The sequence below is a fragment of the Onychostoma macrolepis genome, chromosome 03 (genome assembly GCF_012432095.1).
Source record: "Onychostoma macrolepis isolate SWU-2019 chromosome 03, ASM1243209v1, whole genome shotgun sequence".
Taxonomy (NCBI): Eukaryota; Metazoa; Chordata; class Actinopteri; order Cypriniformes; family Cyprinidae; genus Onychostoma; species Onychostoma macrolepis.
In genome coordinates, this window is record NC_081157.1 from 3935314 (window position 1) to 3952815 (window position 17502).

Sequence of the window (17502 nt, forward strand, 5' to 3'; positions counted from 1 at the left end):
GAATGGATTTGTTCTTGGTAGACAGGCCTTTAATAATACAAACCCGATTCCAAAAAGTTGGGACACTGTACAAATTGTGAATAAAAACAGAATGCAATGATGTGGAAGTTACAAATTTCAATATTTTAATCAGAATACAACATAGATGCCATATCAAATGTTCAAACTGAGAAAATGTATCATTTTAAGGAAAAATAAGTTGATTTTAAATTTCATGGCATCAACACATCTCAAAAAGTTGGGACACTGTACAAATTGTGAATAAAAACAGAATGCAATGATGTGGAAGTTACAAATTTCAATATTTTAATCAGAATACAACATAGATGCCATATCAAATGTTCAAACTGAGAAAATGTATCATTTTAAGGAAAAATAAGTTGATTTTAAATTTCATGGCATCAACACATCTCAAAAAGTTGGGACACTGTACAAATTGTGAATAAAAACAGAATGCAATGATGTGGAAGTTACAAATTTCAATATTTTAATCAGAATACAACATAGATGCCATATCAAATGTTCAAACTGAGAAAATGTATCATTTTAAGGAAAAATAAGTTGATTTTAAATTTCATGGCATCAACACATCTCAAAAAGTTGGGACACTGTACAAATTGTGAATAAAAACAGAATGCAATGATGTGGAAGTTACAAATTTCAATATTTTAATCAGAATACAACATAGATGCCATATCAAATGTTCAAACTGAGAAAATGTATCATTTTAAGGAAAAATAAGTTGATTTTAAATTTCATGGCATCAACACATCTCAAAAAGTTGGGACACTGTACAAATTGTGAATAAAAACAGAATGCAATGATGTGGAAGTTACAAATTTCAATATTTTAATCAGAATACAACATAGATGCCATATCAAATGTTCAAACTGAGAAAATGTATCATTTTAAGGGAAAAATAAGTTGATTTTAAATTTCATGGCATCAACACATCTCAAAAAAGTTGGGACAAGGCCATGTTTACCACTGTGTGGCATCCCCTCTTCTTTTTATAACAGTCTGCAAACGTCTGGGGACTGAGGAGACAAGTTGCTCAAGTTTAGGAATAGGAATGTTGTCCCATTCTTTTCTAATACAGGCTTCTAGTTGCTCAACTGTCTTAGGTCTTCTTTGTCGCATCTTCCCTTTTATGATGCACCAAATGTTTTCTATGGGTGAAAGATCTGGACTGCAGGCTGGCCATTTCAGTAGCCGGATCCTCCTTCTACGCAGCCATGATGTTGTAATTGATGCAGTGTGTGGTCTGGCATTGTCATGTTGGAAAATGCAAGGTCTTCCCTGAAAGAGACGACGTCTGGATGGGAGCATATGTTGTTCTAGAACTTGGATATACCTTTCAGCATTGATGGTGCCTTTCCAGATGTGTAAGCTGCCCATGCCACACGCACTCATGCAACCCCATACCATCAGAGATGCAGGCTTCTGAACTGAGCGCTGATAACAACTTGGGTTGTCCTTGTCCTCTTTAGTCCGGATGACATGGCGTCCCAGTTTTCCAAAAAGAACTTCAAATTTTGATTCGTCTGACCACAGAACAGTTTTCCACTTTGTCAAAGTCCATTTTAAATGAGCCTTGGCCCAGAGAAAACGCCTGCGCTTCTGGATCATGTTTAGATCTGGCTTCTTTTTTGACCTATAGAGTTTTAGCCGGCAACGGCGAATGACACGGTGGATTGTGTTCTACGACAATGTTTTCTAGAAGTATTCCTGAGCCCATGTTGTGATTTCCATTACAGTAGCATTCCTGTATGTGATGCAGTGCCGTCTAAGGGCCCGAAGATCACGGGCATCCAGTATGGTTTTCCGGCCTTGACCCTTACGCACAGAGATTGTTCCAGATTCTCTGAATCTTTGGATGATATTATGCACTGTAGATGATGATAACTTCAAACTCTTTGCAATTTTTCTCTGAGAAACTCCTTTCTGATATTGCTCCACTTTTTTTCACCGCAGCATTGGGGGAATTGGTGATCCTTTTCCCATCTTGACTTCTGAGAGACACTGCCACTCTGAGAGGCTCTTTTTATACCCAATCATGTTGCCAATTGACCTAATAAGTTGCAAATTGGTCCTCTGGCTGTTCCTTATACAGTGGGGCAAAAAAGTATTTAGTCAGCCACCAATTGTGCAAGTTCTCCCACTTAAAAAGATGAGAGAGGCCTGTAATATCATAGGTATACCTCAACTATGAGAGACAAAATCAGAAAACAAAATCCAGAAAATCAGATTGTAGGATTTTGAAAGAATTAATTGGTAAATTCCTCGGTAAAATAAGTATTTGGTCACCTACAAACAAGCAAGATTTCTGGCTCTCACAGACCTGTAACTTCTTCTTTAAGAGGCTCCTCTGTCCTCCACTCGTTACCTGTATTAATGGCATCTGTTTGAACTCGTTATCAGTATAAAAGACACCTGTCCACAACCTCAAACAGTCCAACTCCAAACTCCACCATGGCCAAGACCAAAGAGCTGTCAAAGGACACCAGAAACAAAATTGTAGACCTGCACCAGGCTGGGAAGACTGAATCTGCAATAGGTAAGCAGCTTGGTGTGAAGAAATCAACTGTGGGAGCAATTATTAGAAAATGGAAGACATACAAGACCACTGATAATCTCCCTCGATCTGGGGCTCCACGCAAGATCTCACCCCGTGGGGTCAAAATGATCACAAGAACTGTGAGCAAAAATCCCAGAACCACACGAGGTGACCTAGTGAATGACCTGCAGAGAGCTGGGACCAAAGTAACAAAGACTACCATCAGTAACACACTGCGCCGCCAGGGACTCAAATCCTGCAGTGCCAGACGTGTCCCCCTGCTTAAGCCAGTACATGTCCGGGCCCATCTGAAGTTTGCTAGAGAGCATTTGGATGATCCAGAAGAGGATCGCAAGTTGAGTTTTTTTACTTTTTGGTAAAAACTCAACTTGTCGTGTTTGGAGGAGAAAGAATGCTGAGTTGCATCCAAAGAACACCATACCTACTGTGAAGCATGGGGGTGGAAACATCATGCTTTGGGGCTGTTTTTCTGCAAAGGGACCAGGACGACTGATCCGTGTAAACGAAAGAATGAATGGGGCCATGTATCGTGAGATTTTGAGTGAAAACCTCTTCCATCAGCAAGGGCATTGAAGATGAAACGTGGCTGGGTCTTTCAGCATGACAATGATCCCAAACACACCGGAGTGGCTTCGTAAGAAGCATTTAAAGGTCCTGGAGTGGCCTAGCCAGTCTCCAGATCTCAACCCCATCGAAAATCTTTGGAGTCCGTGTTGCCCAGCGACAGCCCCAAAACATTACTAAATAACTAAATAAATAAATACTTATTTTCCACCATAATTTGCAAATATATTCTTTAGAAATCCTACAATGTGATTTTCTGGATTTTTTTCCCTTTTTGTCTCTCATAGTTGAGGTATACCTATTAGAGGGTGACACGGGAGTGCATTTTGAAACCTCTCCCGTCCCACTCCCACAAAAAAAAATCCCGTCCCATCCCAATCCCACGAAAAAACTGGGGGGAAAATCCCGTCCCGCCCACTCCCGGAAGAATTACTCCCATTCCCTCCCACTCCCGTTTTTTTTTTTTTCATACATTTTTTTTTGGCCGAAATCTGTCAGTTACAGTAAAAATATAGTACAGATCACAGCGTGCCCACCTTAGTTGAATAAAAACCCAAAATGTAGTTTTTTTGTTATTATATTGAACTGAAAGCCAGTTTATGCACAGTGTAGGCTACATTGCACACATAAAATTTTATGTAAATCATCCATGCTAACACACACGTTTTCTATTTTAATTTTTTTTTTTTTTTTTTCATTTGAACAGAGACTGAAAGCCATTGTCACTGTACTCAAATCGATTACCAAACACAAGCACACAGATCACATTTGCGACAGCATTGTTCAGCAGTGAGCGAGGGTCAAACGGTCGGCCTGGAACAGAAGTTGTTAATCATGCTGTGCTTCTGATTTCAAATGTAATTTTCAAATGTTTTCAAAGCTCAGTAAACACCTTGTTCGTTTGAAACGGCCTCATTCAGAAAGCAACATTCGAGACTGATGGATGGCTCCAGGCTTTTCTTTCCCAATCCGAACTTCCGAAGGGTTGAGAGTGCAAATCTCCTCTGTTGTTTCCATTTATACCCACAAGCAGCAACTAAACCTGATCACAAAACAGACCCTTTACAGTTAATTGATTACAGATTACCCTATTAAAATGTAATAAGTAGTGTAACTGTTTCAATTACTTTATTAAAGTAACTGATTACTTTTCTAAATTTCGAATGAATGTTTTCAACTATTATTCAAACATTTAAAGCAAGCCGGGTTTTCCTTACAGTAGGACTCGACGCTGATTTCTTGAATTAAGATTATAATCATTTAATTTTAAAGCACTGCCAAAATCAGACCTCTTTTTACTTAAAAATGTTAAAAATAGATTAAAATCATAACAAGATACAGTTTAATAGCTATGATACTGTTTTTGAAATAAAATCCTTGCATTGCTATGACAAGAAACACTGGCATCTAACAATGCCTTGGAAAAAAAGGTCTTAAAAAATAAAGTATATACATAAACACAAATAGAAATTAAAACGGCTGTCAAATAGTCATGTGTCCTAAACTCCTAAAACGCTGGAGTCTCATATTTTAAAGCAGTCAATGCAATTTGGAAAAATATTCAGATGTAACCCACTTTGTAACCATTAACATTTTCATAAGTAACTGTAATTTAATTACACATTTTTTTCTCAGTAACTGTAACAGATTACAGTTACATTTATCATGCAATTTTGTTTTTTTCATTTTTTTTTTTTCATTTGAAAGTAGACATTTCACTCTCTATAGATATATTTTTCAAAGACGGAGTTTCGAAGTTTCTCGCTCAGAGACCTAAAGCGCACCCTGTTTGCTTTAAAGCGCAACGTTTCGTTGTTATTCTGAGTGTACACAAATAAACGAGTCTTTACAGATTCGAAAGATGTATTAGGCTACTTTTTTCTGTATGACCAAAAATTTTAAGAGCAAGTGAGCGCACCGGCGCCTGTCCTGCAGCGAGCGCGCTATTCAGCTCCACTCTCCACACAAACACTTCAATAGCGCACATTTCTCTATATTAACATCATATTGAGCGGCCATGTAAAGTTGCTACTACATACATCTTTCAGATGAAAAGCCATATTTGAGGTCGATGAACAGTGGCGGCTCCAGGATTTTTTTGTTGGGGGTGCTAAGGGGGGGCTTAACAGTTCAGAGGGGGTGCTAAAAAAACTAATTAAATTGAGAGAAAGTAATGAACGCCTAACTTTAGCTATCAGTTTTTTATATACAGCAGCTTCGAAAAAGGCATATTTAACTTTTTTCCTGTGGTATTAAACTTGCCACTGTTAATAACTTCTAATGCCAACTGCCAAATATGACACTTGCAAAGTAATATAATTTATGAATGAATATAAAAAAGAAAGAAAGTTGGGATTTTTTTTTTCATTGTTTTGTTTTGTTTTATTTTATTTATTCATTTAAGTTACCTTTATTTTTATTTTATTTTTATTTTTTTACACATATCTAGTAATTTCCACACGGGCACACATTGCGGGTGATAACCTCCCCGTGCTGATTTGCATCGTATCATGCATGTGTAGATAGCCAGAGATATTGTCAAAAGCATAAAAAATTGGCAATATTAAGTTGGCTTATTAAATTACATGAAATTATTGCCCAAAATAATTAATTAATTTCATAGCGCATCACCGCATGATGTGCTGTGATAGGCTATTTGTTTACTTCTCATTGAAAAGTTTTTTTTTTTTTCTTTTTAAAAACAGGTCTATTAATTTATACAATTAATTATAGGACTATAATTATTATTATTAACACTGCAGTCATCAATGAAAATTCAGAGCAGCTTTATTTCATGCACCGATTTTCAAAAACAACATGTTTAACGCGAAATACGTTTCGTCTCGTGTTTTTCACTTTAGGAGCCACAAGAGAAATATTAAGGGAATAATTTAAGACAGTTATATACCGTTATTAGCATATGTTAAATTAGATTCGTTTCTCGGTGCCTCGGAGAGAATATGCGCCGTTACTGCAGCGTTAACCGTCAGTTTGTTTACTTTCACTTTCTCTACAGTGAATTGACGTTCACCGTCTTGCGCAAACTTTGCCCGTTGCTTGCTCGAGTTGCTTGACCCCTCCCTCATATTATTAATTGTTTATAGTCCACATAATAGGCACTTTTTTTTTTTTTTTTTTAGGTTTTTAATATTTATTTTTCAATGTTAATGAGAGTGACATCACAGTTAAAAAACAGGAACATCATTAGGAAATCCTTGGTGGGGCTGTGCCGGGGCTAAGCAAGTTTCTGATGGGGAATAGCCCCGTCAAGCCAAGCCCTGGCGCCGCCACTGTCGCTGAATGATAGTGTATGACCACATAGACCAGCCGTTAACGATCTGTCCGTCACGGACTGCGTCATTCACGCAGCCACACCACAGCGAACAGGAGGAGAGCGAGACAGGGCAACTAGAACTGAGTTCAGAATTAAAATATACAGTTTATAGTTTATTTATATAAAAGGTATATTTGTGTATAAAGTTGGGTATCATCCCGGTCCCACCCACTCCCGATGACATTTTTTCCTGTCCTGTCCCAATCACGTGATTCGTAGGGATCTTGTTTCCCATCCCGCGGGATTCCCGTGACCCGTGGGAATCCCGAAAAAATGTCAGCCTCTAATACCTATGATGAAAATTACAGGCCTCTCTCATCTTTTTAAGTGGGAGAACTTGCACAATTGGTGGCTGACTAAATACTTTTTTGCCCCACTGTATGTACAACTTTTCCGGCCTCTTATTGCTACCTGTCCCAACTTTTTTGGAATGTGTAGCTCTCATGAAATCCAAAATGAGCCAATATTTGGCATGACATTTCAAAATGTCTCACTTTCAACATTTGATATGTTATCTATATTCTATTGTGAATAAAATACAAGTTTATGAGATTTGTAAATTATTGCATTCCTTTTTTATTCACAATTTGTACAGTGTCCCAACTTTTTTGGAATTGGGTTTGTATATTTTCCGTCATTAAACCATTAAAATCTACTATTTTATTAAACTTTTGAATTTATATAGTAAGTGTCCAACAGTATTTAGCATTAGAGTGAAATAATAATGCTAATTAATCAGACATTATTCCACCTCACTGTAATCAGGTCATACTGAATGTTTTAGTAAAGTTATGTTGTAAGACTTTAGAGGAGTTTAGGAGTGTAAAAGACTGGTCTCTGTTAAATCTCCTCTAGAGTCTCAGAGTCTCTTAGGGCCATTCAGTGACATATACTGACCAAACAATATCTTTTATGGGATCATACCTAGGATTTTCAGAAAGGTAGAATTCGGCCCAAAATTGGCCCGTTATCTTGTAGTGTGTGCCCTACTTAATCTTAAAAAGGTCTTGACAACTGTTTTTTTTTTTTTTTTTTTACTCCCATTACAATGACAATTAGTCTGCCAAAGGTCACACCTCAACATGTATATTTTATATTGTTTTTAATACTTAAGCCATACATATTGTCGATTATTTCTCTGTCGATTTGACACTTTTTTCCAATGTAATGCCACTGTTCTTAAAACAATGAACACAGCTATCTAAGCACAAACTTATCTTAACCAAACAGTTCAGCTTTGCAATTTTGTTAGTAATGCATTTATTAAAATTAAATATTAACATCAAATATATCGGTGTTCTCAATTGATTATAAAACATATTCAGCTGTAAATGTACAAATATGTTAATGAAAATACATGTTTATTGCAATTCTTCAACAGGGGGTTTTGTTTTATATACCTTGGGTATATCTAAATAAAAAAAATAAAAAATAGCTATCCAACACCTATCACCCATGTGAAAACCTATTTGCTCCTTTTAACTTAAAAACTGTTTTGCAGTATGAACTACAAACAAACTCTTTTGATAGATAGAGATCAATTTTTTATATTTTGATTTACTAGAGGGTGCATGACACTATAGTTCATTTATGTAAGTGAGGATAGCAAAATAAAGTAAACTGTGACATATTATACCAAATATTGGACTACCAGTAAAATTGATAAAATTGATTTGCCACTTTGACCTGACCATGTTTTGTTACATACCTTTCTATCAAAGTTATCCGACATTATCAAGATGAATTTGTTCTGACAGTTTAACTCTGAGTTCTTGTCATACTTTATTTCCATTTTCTAAACTATAGCAAATAAACTGTGATCATGAGAAATGTTGAAGTTGTCTGAATAAATTTTAGTTTGACTATATATACTGACCTCTTATATATATTGTAATGGGCGGAAGAATCACACGACAGAATGAGTGCAATAAATGCCCCGAAGGGTGCGGTTTATTGAGTGAAATGAGTGGCGTGCCGTAGAATTCAGGTGCTGTGTCTTCGTGCTCCAGGATCAACTTCTTTTCAGTGCTCCGAATGCGTTAGTGCCCAGTGTCCGGTGTCCGTGCGGTGCAGGTGCTTCGGGCTGGCCGGCTAAACGCTGCTCTCTGGGGAGATAAGGAGAAAAAAGTGAGTGATGCTTCACTGGAGTCATGTCTCAGCCAAATGCGCCTCTTGGCGGCTTATATGTCTGCCTCGTAACGAGGTTCAGGTGTGGCCGGCCAGCCCGCGTTAGTGGCGTGCAGGTGTTTCTCCTCCGTTTCCAGGGCGACGCTGATGAGGTCCCAGGACACGTGTCACAATATATATATATATATATATATTAGTGCTGTCAAATTATTAATCGTGATTAATCGCATCCAAAATAAAAGTTTTTGTTGACATAATATGTGTGTGTGTACTGTGTATATTTATTATGTGTATGTAAATACACACATACAGTATATATTTTGAAAATATTACATGTATTTACATATTTATATATATTAAATATGTTTATCTATAACAAATTATAAAAAGCATATTTTTCTTAAATATATGCGTGTGTGTGTGTTTATATACACACACACACACACACACACACACACACACGTGTTATGCAAACAAAATTCTGCTGTTCCATTCAAAATTAACAAATTAACTTGATTGTCCACCTGAATGTTCTCAAATTTCAATTCAGAAAAATGTTTGGACATTTATGGTAAAGAACAGAAGTTGTCCCAGAAGGACTACAAATCTGCTCAAAAATCATAGCACAATATTTATAAATATAGAAGTTATGTTGACAAACTCTCACTCTACTCATTTCTTCTCCCTCTGCTTCTCTTTCTTTTTACATCCTCCTCTTTGATCATCTCCTTCTACCTGTTCCACTCTTCTATTTCGTTCACCTCTTTTTTTTAGCCCCCTCATTTTTTTTTTTTTTTTTGTGCATATCTTTTCTTTCTTTTTGTATATTTTCCACTTTATAGTTAAAGCAGTTGTGATACATGTGTCAACAAGTAGGAAAGCTGTGTTTCCTGTGTTGTGTTATTAGTTTGGGGCCAACTGAAAATATACCATGTGCATCTGATGATATTACAGATTACATGGTTTTGTTTGTTGTGTTTGGACAAATGGTACATAAATGTTAGTGATTTGTGTAAAACCAATAAAAGGAGCTACAATTGCTTATTCAGATATTTTAATGAATTGGTTGGTTGTATTAACTATTACGAAAACATTTGAGATTATTGTGCTCAGTGTTTCGAGAAAATTCTTAGCATAATTTGTATGAAATGAATGAAACCTTACAATCTGTTTGGACAATTACAAAGTGTTCAGATCACTGTGTTAACTGTTTTGAGAACAGAGACCTGAGTTTGGAGAAATGTGTCAAATTGATTGAGAAAAACTGTAAATTCTTTAACAAATATTAGAAGTAAAATTTAAACATTTGTAAGAAATTTACATGCAATTGATCAGTCTCTGTTATCCTGTTTTCACTGTAATGGTGCTGGTTCTCGTGTTCAGAGGGGAACTGCTTACATACTGACTCCGTAACCTGCCCATAAACAAACATTAAACAGCTCTGATCACATATTTTAACATCCAAATTATTTATATTCTGTATATTTATTAATAAAATCATTATTTTAAGCAAGGCGTCAGGCCTTTCTATCTTGTGAGAAGACTGATGCGACACTTGTTTAGGTGACTACACACACACACACACACACACATGCACATTCACACACAAGCACTACCTCAAGCACACACAGAAATGCTGCTGCTCTCAGTAGAGACACCGTAGACACAGATTTGCCAAAAGATAGTTTACACAAATATTATTTTGTATTGCACTACACTGCACTGTCATTTTTTGTTCTTTTGTTTTGTAACAAAACTCTTCGGATTTAAATTCAGAAGTATTTTGTATGTTATTTAACATGTTCTATTCTGCACTGGCACTTTGTTCTTTTCATTTGCTATGAAAGATTCAGATTTAAGAATTTGGCATATTGAGAATATCACTACACATGCCTTAGTTTTATGAGTCATGTGTTTCATACAGATGTTGATGAAGGTCCCCTGTATGAAGGGGAAAGTGATTAGTGACGTATCTTGTCAGAGCCTTCCTCGCAGTGCTGCAACTAGCAATTTCCTGGAAGTGCATTTGCTGACTTGACTGTGAGAAATTTACTGTGGCTTCACAGATGTCCACCACCAAGTTGCTGTTACAGAAATCAGCTTTTTTGACCAAAATTGTGCAGAGCACAGCATGTACTGATCACAGCTGGTTCGCATGTGAAGTGAAAGAAGTACCCTCCATCTTGACTTAAGGATACCAAAAACCAATTTCAGTACCCACCCAGAGCAAGCTAAGGTACACACTGAATGACTCTGTACTGGGTTCAAATTAGCCGAGTTGATATCATGAGCCTGTCTAGGAGGGGGAAAGCAGGGTCACCAACAATTTGAAGCCTGGCTTCTCCCTCAATGTTCTTGACAAGCTGAAAACAGAGGACAAGAGAAAGGTTCATTTGTTTTTCAGTTGTAGTTGTGTGTAGGCACAATATGTGTCTTGGTTTTGTCAGCATCACTACAAAGTTGCATTAAAATCACAGCCGGCCATATATCTAAAGTCATTTTATGCCTCACCAACAGAATTAAGACCATCACAGTTTATTTATTTATTTTTAACAATTGTAGTTAGGGCGGGGCGATAATTTGATAACGATAATTATCGCGATATAATTTTCCTCGATAAAACGATATGAAGTTCGATAAGTGTTCGATATAATGTTTATGCGCCAAAAGCGGAACGAAACAGCGCGCCTCATTTGAATCGTGTTTATCCGCTCAGATCAAAGTTCAATCTTAGCTAAGTTCAAGTTTACTCGCGGACGAGACGGTCACGCAAGCACTAAACAACAGCGCTGAGATCGAAGCGCTTGCATTCAGCGATGAACACAAATTACTCTGTGATTTAAACTAGTTTAGAGCCAAACAGGAGAAACACTGTGTGCAACAAGACAGTCAGAAGGCTTTCAAGTCTACACATCGCCATCATTTACCATGGATTTACTGTAGTAACACTCACTGGTATTGTGGCAGAAATGTGGGATATTCACACTGAATGTTATTACAGGAGTATAGTATGTATTTGTGATTAAGCTATAGCATGTGTGCATTTATACTGAATGCTTTTAGACTATGTTTCAGGGCCGTTTCTAGCCGTTTTGACGCCCAAGGCAAAATCCCTATTAGCAACCCCCCCCCATCCAACTCCCACACCCAAACAACATAATTAAGATTACATACAAAATAACACAAAACTGATTATGTTAACACTCAAATCTTAAATAACAACATTGATACGTTTACAAATTATATTTGTATATAGGTTATATATAATTTACTTTTCAGACATCAGTTTCTTGTCACATCCAAATTGGTTGTCGTAGTAACGACACTAATTTGTGGAAATTCAGCACATTGTGAGTTCCACAAATCTGAACATGTTAGGCCTATTTGTAAATTGACTGTTAAGATAAAACATTTTGCACAGTTTATTATCTGTAATACCATTATAGCCACTGGATGCCTGTATACAGCTCTATGTAACAATTCCTATTTGCTAAGAAATTGTCATCACACATAAATTAATTTTATTACATTTGGATACATGTTTAGATATTATCAATGGCTACTTTTTGACCTTATCTGTTTTTTGTTCAAATGTTTTGTTGTTGTTGTGTCAGTTATTGCATTATTATTTCAGTCAAACCTATAAAACCCTTTGTTACCCCAAACTACACAGGCCTAGTAAAGCCTGATCAGTGACATAAAAGTAATCAGAATGCAGCTACTTTCTTTTATTACTCATTGACACGTGAACTTCCACTATAAATAACGTGCCGCTCTGCCCTCTATATGATGCTGCAGGGACTGGGATACACTTGTGAATAACTTGTGTGTACATATAAACATGTCGCATGGATGCACCTATAGACACTCACTTATACGTATGAACTCAATCCATGCATATACACCTATAACAACACATGCACATACAGGTGCATCTCAATAAATTAGAATGGCATGGAAAAGTTCATTTATTTCAGTAAATAAATTCAATGCCCTGCCCACACTGCCAAAAGCACCAAAATTTGGTTAAATGACCATGGTGTTAGTGTGCTTGACTGGCCAGCAAACTCACCAGACCTGAACCCCATAGAGAATCTATGCGTTATTGACAAGAGGAAAATGAGAAACAAGTGTAGCATTTGGACCAAGCAGACACACAATGTTGCATTTGATTTAACAAATCAATTAGCTATTATATTACCAAATAGTCACAGACCCCTCACCCAATACACATACTTGGTGCCAGTAGGACTGTCAAGGATTTCAGGCCCCCGATTCCATGGCAACCCATCAGATAACACTAGTTTTATTGCTCAAAGGAATGCAAATGCAGAGCAACTCGCACTATCTTTTTCCTTTAGGAAAGACATTATGCCATAAAAATGGACTCTTCTCTAATTAATTCATAGAAAAACCTTTTTTTGAACGAAGACACGTCATTCAGGTCATTGTGTATATTATTACTGTTCTTGTATATGTTTTTGTGTATTGTATACTGTTTTATGCATGCTTATGATAGATCACCTGTTAATGTCACTTTAACTCATACCATGTTTGGTCTCTATCAATTCGTCTTCGGATGATCTAAGTGAGAGTGAATATTACATGTTGATACCTATGCAACACATTAATGTCCTAAGAATCTTTAATAGTTTGTATATCAACTTCCAATCCAACCCCTTTGCAAATTACCATGCTCTGAGACAAAGGGTCATAAAACCCCCCAGTATTTCCAAACTCCCGCTTGGAAATTCAGCCTTTCTCATTGGTCAAGCCCATCCTGAGAGGTGTGACTCTTCGCAGACCTTAAAGGGCTCACGCACAGTTCCACGCTCTCTCTTCTGAAAAAGCTCTTCAGCTAAATCTCCAGATTGCTGCCCGTGTGGAGAGCCTGAGCCGGTACCGGCGTGCCCGGTGGGCTCCAACATATCTCAGTCTGCGGTTCTGTTAGATCCTAGAAGGATGTGAGCTAGAACTCTTCTGGACCCTTAAGTCTTGCGCCAGGCCTTGACTTTCCATTCAACCAAAGTTCCTCGGACCTCAGAGCCAGAATAACCTCTTTGGAATTCATCACTCTTCAACCCGGAAGAACGTGATCGCGAGTCCAAAACCTTGAAACCATCAAGACTTTTCATCCGAGACTGCATTCCAGACACACGCCAACAGCCGTGGAAGTGCAAGTATGGTACATCTAACTAGACTAAACAGAGGTTTAGTATAAGCTATATCTAGTATAAGCGTTATAAAAGGCGCTGATGGTTTAACTCAGGCGGTTAACTGACTCTTTCCATAACTGCATTCTGTTTTCTCTAATGGCTTCATTCATCCACTTAAGCTCCCCTTTTGTATATACGTGTGAGTGTATGTTTGTTTATTTGTTTGTTTAGATTAGTTATTAGTTATTTATTTAGTTAATAAAAGTTGTGTGCACAAATTTCCTCAAGTTTCTGGTTCTGCCTTGCAAATTAATGTCCCTTTACGATTTTCGATCCTTACTACATGCTCTAATGCATTAATACTTAGGAAAGTATTTTCTGTGGCCACGAAAATATCCTTTCTTACACCGTGTCCTAACTACACGCGACGCGACGCTGCGACACGCGATAAAAGGTATCTTTTCCATGTTAATCTGAGTTTTTGTCCTAACTAGCCGCGACGGCGACACGCTAAATTTCTAATTTAGAAACGGTTTCTATTTCCGCGACGTCGCGGCTGGATCAACAACATACAAACTATATGACAGTAGATATCTTTATTCAAAGTTAAACGTGTCTAATATGAGTTTAAATATCATATTGCGTGACCCTATAGCCATACTGAAAGCAACAACAGTTTACCTCAGATCTTGAAAAATAAATTAAATCAAAGATGACCATTAAAACGTGAACTCACTGCGAAACCAACAAGTGTATTCCATAACAAAGATGTTATCAGTCACTCAGTGTGTATATTTAATGATGTTAAAAAGCTTTAAAATTTATGAATTAGATTATAAACGTATCCATTTCGTAGCAAGAGCAGTGCGCTTCCAGAGAGAGCCCGCCCACTGATTGGCTGTGATATTTGATTGATTCTGTCGCGTCGCGGTGTCGCGTCGCGTCTGGTGTGGACACCCAAATTGCTTGTCGCTGGAATCTTGTCGCGTCACGTGTAGTTAGGACACGGTGTTAGAGTTGATATGAACTTACACTGAATGGTCGCTGGATGAAAAGATCAGTTGATGGCAATTTAATTCTGCTATAGTTATTACTGTCAGCCGATATAAATAATTGTAATTAATCATAATTAATTGTAATTATTTATATACAATTCCCTTTTAAGCTAATTTGCTACACAAGAGACCAAAAAATGCAGATGAGCTGAAGGCCACTGTCAAAGAAACCTGGGCTTCCATACCACCTCAGCAGTGCCACAAACTGATCACCTCCATGCCACGCCGAATTGAGGCAGTAATTAAAGCAAAAGGAACCCCTACCAAATATTGAGTACATATACTGTAAATGAAAATACTTTCCAGAAGGCCAGCAATTCACTAAAAATGTTTTTTTTATTGGTCTTATGAAGTATTCTAATTTGTTGAGATCGTGAACTGGTGGGTTTTTGTTAAATGTGAGCCAAAATCATCACAATTAAAAGAACCAAAGACTTAAACTACTTCAGTCTGTGTGCATTGAATTTGTTTAATACACAAGTTTCACAGTTTGAGTTGAATTACTGAAATAAATGAACTTTTCCACGACATTCTAATTTATTGAGATGCACCTATACATATAAACCTGATACGCGCATACATATCCATAAAACATGTATGCAAGTGATTTCATATGTGAATGTGCGTGAACTTTTTTACATTCCAGTGTAAAAGGAAACTGTTTGATCGTAAACGGAAGTAAAAATAGTTGAAAAAGTAGAAATTTTGTGAAATGACTTCCAAATGCAATGTAAATCTCTCTCTCTCACACACACACACACACACACACACACACAGTAGAATTTCCTGCCTCTATAGTTAAAAAATATAAAATATGTTCCTAACTAAAGTCCGAGTCCACTAGTGAGCTCAGCCATTTCCAGGACTCAATATAATAACTAAGGATGTCAAGTAATTTATGATAAATGCAGTTAATTAAAGTTTGCTTTTTGTTAAGCTGCATTTGTTTTTACAGAACCAGAACACAATACCATCAAACTTTTAATAAGGATGTTATACTGTTGACCTCCCCTGACGATAATTTCGTAGCAAAGCAAAATAAAAAACAGAACTTGCATGAAATTGGACACAAGTTGAATTTAACAAAGTATGGGACAGTACAACAGTTTTAAGAAAGATCAAAGAAGGCTTCAAAGAAAAAGTGCCACTTGATGTGAGGTAAAATATGTTTTTTATTAATTTTTTTATTAAGTTACAGTTATTATATTGTAAATGTTTTACTGTGTGATGTATTATTTGGTGGTGTATTAGTAGTTTTAACGGGCTGGATTCTGTCCACCCACTAAAGGTATCTTCCAACCAGATCGTCTGTACAGGGCGAAGCCACGCCCAGCACGGCTTCTTTCCGTGCATATATTAACATAATGCTTATGTCCATCATGTGAGTGATATTTCTAATAAATGGTTATAAAAGTATTCACCCTTCATATGAAACTGAACATCGACATAACATTAATTCCAACTTCCTGCTTTTGAAATACTCTCTAATATGATACTATACATGGCACTATTCAAAAGAAAGTTATAAAGTAAAGATCGAAATATCACACCACGCATAACATAACACATCAAGCATATATGTAAGACATCAAACATGTTATTTGTTCATACACTTGCATCAACGGCAATGGAAATAAAGGATTGTTTTTAGAGATCATTTGTGTAAATTAGTGTTTCTTTTGTTGCAAGAGAAGTTGGAGACCGAGCACGCGGGAGCCATGTTACAGATCTCGTGGTCTTGACGGCCTGAGGCTTTAAGTTCCTTTTAATGGTCCTTTTCCTGTTCGAAATGTATGGATCTTTATATCTTGACAATCATGCGGTTGCTCCACGGGTTGCAGGAAAGACTCTTGCAGTTCTTTAAAACAAAGGAGCTTTGTTTTTCCTGATTAAGTTAGTCATTATCACCGATGAGCAAACACTGACAGGAAACGGCTCAAACCGTGGTCTGAGATTAATCGTTAACTAGTCTCATGACCGCAGATGGCTAACCTAGGAGTTCTTCTAAGGACTGTGCTGTTTACGCACAAATTTTGTTGTGTCCGTCTGCTCAGGTCCTACACTCTGATGACAGCTGCTTTGAGGTTGACATGCCTGGCGAAAGGGTCTACCAGTCATCAAGTCCTGTTTCTGAAGAGAATATGACCACACTGCAAAAAATGCTGAACTTAATTAGATTTTTTGTCTTGTTTCCAGCCAAAATATAAAAAAATTCTTAAATCAAGAAGGATTTTCTAGACAAGTAAAAATAATTTTCTTGTTTTCAGAAAAAAACCAAGTCAAATTAAGTAACTTTTTGCTTGAAACAGTGATTCTGTCTAAATTCCCTGTAAAATAAATCCTAAAAAATAAATGATTCCCTTTGAGCTACATTGACCTGTTTCCCTTACACTGAAATACAGCTATTTGAAAATCTTGAATCTGAGGGTGCAAAAAAATATCTAAATATTGAGAAAATCGCTTTTAAAGTTGTCCAAATGAAGTTCTTAGCAATGCATATTACGTTTTGATACATTTATTGTAGGAAATTTACAAAATATCTTCATGGAACATGATCTTTACTTAATATCCAAATGATTTTGGATGGAAAAATGGATAATTTTGACCCATACAGTGTATATTTTGGCTATTGCTACAAATATACCTGTGCTACTTATGACTGCTTTTGTGCTCCAGGGTCACATATAC